Raw genomic sequence first — 4,817 nt, 5'->3', positions numbered from 1 at the left:
TATAAAACAAACACTGTTGGAGAAGCCCGTCGGAGAACCGAGACGGATGCTAGCAAAGCGCGCTGCAGGGTGTCGGCGTGTGGCTTTCTTATGCCTTCCAAACACATTTAGCAAATGTATGGGGCTTGTTCCAACCCAGTTCTATGTTGCTGCTGCTGCTCCTTCTCAAATATTCCTGTGAGAATAAGTAGTGAGAAAGGATGGTTCTACTATCTTGACTCGAGGGTTTTGTAGTAGCTCTACCTGCTCGTGCTGCTCCGAGTCACCGTGACCTTGTCTTCACCGATAGATACTGCTCTCCTGATGGACGTTTGACTGGCAGGCGGGTACGTGGAGGCCTTACACAAACACAGAAGAGACGCATAAACATGCCCAAACACAGATTCTCTGCTGCCACGGAGAACACACAAGCACACACACACGACAAAAAGCCCGGGACTCAGGCGCAAATGCGTACAATGGCACAAGCCTGAGTGGGGGACTGATTACTTCAGACGCATGTGGCGAGAGTCAACAAGAAGACTAGAAAATGACAAGAGGGACGGAGAAGCGATCTGAGAAGGCTGCTGGGCGGTCACACAGATGCAGCACAGATGGGCAAATGACAGGCAGACTGACTAATGTTTGCTATGGAAGCCCCTGCTGCTTTGCCCCGATATGAATATTTAGGCACAGGCGCCGGCAAGGGTTGAAAATGAAAAACAAACCCAATTTTGACATTTACCAAAAAAAAAAGAAAAAAAAAAAGAAAAGAAAAGAACTCCATCACACACACCAAATAACCTTCAGCGACACCGCGCATGTTTGCTTTAGATGTGAGGGAAGTGATACGTGATTTGGAGATGGAAGAGTTATGTCACAAACGGAATCACAACCGTTTGATGGATAAAAGTGGGGAGGGGGAGAAGAGAGACTGCGGTGAAGAGCCACCCTCTCAGATCTCCTGCTTATTTAAATATTGAATAAAAAGGGGAGGAAAACGATGTGAACTGGAAGAGCGCTCGTGCTGCGTGCATTTGTGCGGAGTAAGCATGGCTTTCAGGCGATTTATTTAGGTGCGTCTGCTTTGGTATCGGGGACACACCTGGAAGTAGAGGAGTGGAGCCTCTGAGACTCCAGGTGTGGTAAGATGAGGCAAAAACCATAAATAAGGGGACAGAGGGAGGTGAGGGGGTAAGTGCAAAAAAGCAAGCGGGTCAAAAGTTAGTCTGGGCTTTAATAAACTTGGGGCATGCAACTTATTTAAAACAATCAGTTTTTTTTACACATTTGTTAAAACTGTCACTAGGTAATGACAGTATAGTATGACAAAAAACTCTGTGAATGATTGACAGCGATAAGACCCTCCCCCTTGCTCTGATTGGTTGTTTTGAACCAGGAGCAGTGCGTTTCTTCAGACAGTCGCTCTGGGAGAAGATGGAGGAGCTCGAGCTTTTCACAGATTACCTGTCTCATCCTATAGCTCAAGGACATAGTGACAGTTTTAAGAAATATAAAAAAAAAATTTAATTTTTTTTAATAAAAGTTACCGAGCCTTAACAAGGCCTCTCTGCAGTCGTCCAGAGGCAAAGAATAGTGGTGGAATACAGTTGTACACTTTTTCCTGTACGACGTATTGAAGACCACACATCGCTTTCCTTTATTTGAGTTCTGCCATCAGATAAAAAAAAATATGTATAAATCCTCGTAAGGTGCCGTAGTCCCGCATTCTCGCCGTAGTAACTGGGCCACTTTATCTCGAGTGGAAGCGCGTTACAACCTGTGCCGCGTGCCCCCGACGGGCCAGATGAAACAACTTGGAAACAAAACAATGACCGCGATGCTGTCCACTTGGATGGCAGCGGCATGCACAGATGCCTCTCTGCACAAACATTCACACAACATTGACTAGATGCAAACAAATTAGACCACAGGCGAAGACAAGTGAGCAGAATGTGTCCCACATGCTAATAAGCATCGTTCTACAAAGCCCCCCCTACGGTTACCACCAACACCTCTTTTTTTTTTTTTACATGCCGCCTGGGGTCTTTGAGTTATGTGGCTTCAAACGGCGGTCCGGACCTCCGCCCCTCTCCCCTCGTCGGCTGCTTTAACCCTTCATTAATCCTTCATGGGGAGTTCTTAACCCCTCTCCGGCTGCTCCTGCTGAGCACTGCGGTATCTCTCGTCCTGAAATTCCCTGCATGGGCCTTCAGAAGCAATTAGGCGAGATGAAAGCCTGCGCCAGAGTGAGGCCGTGAGCTCCCCGGCAGAGAGGAGAGGAGAGATGATCAAGACTCAGGTGAGAAGAAGAAGTGCATGCAAACAAGTTTCACTCGCAAAGCTGTTTGCATGTGGAGAGAGGATCGCAAATGTTTACCTCATAATTTGCTCACAAAGAACAAGAGCTATCCTTAAGAACTGGACAGGAGATCCAGCAATAAGCAGAAGCTTTATGTGAATAAACAGACCCTAAATGAAAAGATAGCCACAGATAATGGGGTCAGCCTTGTAAAAATGGATTTACGAAGAGAAAAGAGGCACAGGCTACAAAAAGGAGTGTTGCCACGCTCCGAGGTGAGAACAACGCCTTAATGTTTTATGGTCTGGGACAGCCGCAGCACGTCTGACTGTGGAGAATACACCATATAAATATACCTGAACAGTTTTACAAGGTTGTCTTGAGGAACAACAATACACAGCAGAAGCAGTGCGCAGCGGTAAATATCCGCAACAAGCATTGGCCCTGGAAAACCTTCCCAAAGCAATAACAAGCCGCACAAGTGAATAGTCAGATGAAGGGTGTTGTACTTACAAGCTCTAAAGGGATTACAGGCAAAGGCAAAGCTTGCTCTGATATGTTTTCACATAAGGGACAAAAAGAAACCAAAAAAACGGAGGGAATAAAATAACATAGCTGACTTGAAAGAAGCAGACAGGAAGCAGAGAAAAACAGTGGATGGACAGCATGAATTTTAAAATGTGGGAAAGGCTTTAGTTGTTTTTTTTTTTTCTTCAGACTTGCATGAGACACTCAGATATTTTTCAAAGGTAGAGTCAGGGAATAATCCACATCATATATTAATGAAGTGTTTCAAAAGTGAGCGGTTTTGTTTTAAAGAAGCACAAAAAGAAGAACATGAAACGCAGCTGTAGTGTTCTTTGCCGCTACGAGGTTGTCTTTCTTACTCTTTTCAGCCCAATTTTTGTGGAGTAATTGGTATCTCTGGGTCTCAATGCTAACAGCAAAGTTCAAAATAACAGAAAACTATCACTAAGCATCTTCTTTTTCTGTTTGGTGAAAAATAATATTTCCACACGGCAAATAATTCACCAGTAGGTAGTAGAGTAATAGAAACAGCAGTGTGGAGTTCAGCCAGTGATTTATTCTTGAGGGGGAAACGGTGTCAAACTGATTTAAGGTGGAGGGAATTCAGACCCCGTCGACTTTGCCGACTCAGCGACTGTAGTGGACTGTCGTCAAGTGTCGACACTGAAATACTCAGATGTTGCCGTGTTGCATAACTTGCGCAAGGAGGGTCATTTAACTGTTAAATAAAACCAGTGCGAGAACAGAGCCTTGAGGAACCCCACATGCTCAGATTTATGATTGCAAAATGACACAAACTGTCTGCCAAATATGATCAGAACCAGTTCAGCACAGCAAAAATACATAATTCCAATGGCGGCAAATGGCAATTTCTGCTTTAGTTGTTCTGAAAAACCAGTCTGCCGATGGAACATTTAGCCTTTTCAAAAGTAGTAGTTCAATCTGTATTTGTTTAACATAAGACCCGAGTCATTGGGACTCACCTGTACTAATTAAAGGCCATGAATGAATGACGCCTTTGAACTAAAACGCATTACTCTAACTTTTCTAACACTTCCACAGCTTCCCATTTCCCCCACAGCAGACGTTGACTTGTCAAAGCAAGACCAGCACCGGTGGAACTAATCACACTAACGACGGCACTGAAGTGTCCCGCTAAGCTGCTGGCAGCCAGTCAACATGCACAACACCAGAACCTTTGAGCTGGTAGCTGGTACGTCTGAGTGGTTATTAAAGTTATTAGTTACAGTTGGGTTTTCTCTGATAGGTCACAATATCTATCTGCAATCCTTTCCCAGATTTTTTTCTTTCTTTTTGTTACTTCTAGGCCTAACAAATTGTTGCTGGCTGTTTGGGGATTTTCCTGTTAGTGCTCTCCAAGTGAACTGCCTAAATTAATCCCAGTATATTAGTGGTTACAACTCTTTTTTTATCTCTTGTGGCCAAACGGTCTGCTTTTAGATTCAGTTTCGTTGTTTGTTCTACAAACCCCTAGCGGAGTTAAAAAAATAAAAATAATATGTACATACCTCCAACAAAAAAATAAAACAGGATCCAGAGCGGCTGGTCATGTAATATGCACAAGGTGGCTTCTTCTACCTCTACAGTCCAGGGTCCCATGTTTGCTAAACTTGCTGAGAGAAACATTCTACGAACAACCTTTCTTTCAGGTCGTAACAACAACACCAACCCATCTTCTATATTCACTTATCCTTGCAGGGTTGCCAAAGGGCATTGGAACCTCTCTCCAGCAATCATCGGGCGAGGGGCAGGGTCCACCCCGGACAGATCGCCGATCCATTAAAAACAGAGGAATAAAATTCTTCTTAGTCCGCCAACATACTGTCAAATATCTGTCATGTACTTCAATGGCAAACAAACATCTGCAGCCAAATGTAGATAATGTTTAGGGACCCCCCGTATATGCAAGATATGTAATGTGATCTTAAGCTAAGTTAATAGGAAGACTTGTGGTGCATCTCATCTACTAATCCTCGTCAAATGATGC

This window comes from Poecilia reticulata, linkage group LG17 (genome assembly GCF_000633615.1).
Source record: "Poecilia reticulata strain Guanapo linkage group LG17, Guppy_female_1.0+MT, whole genome shotgun sequence".
Lineage (NCBI taxonomy): Eukaryota > Metazoa > Chordata > Actinopteri > Cyprinodontiformes > Poeciliidae > Poecilia > Poecilia reticulata.
This window is presented reverse-complemented; position numbering follows the sequence as displayed.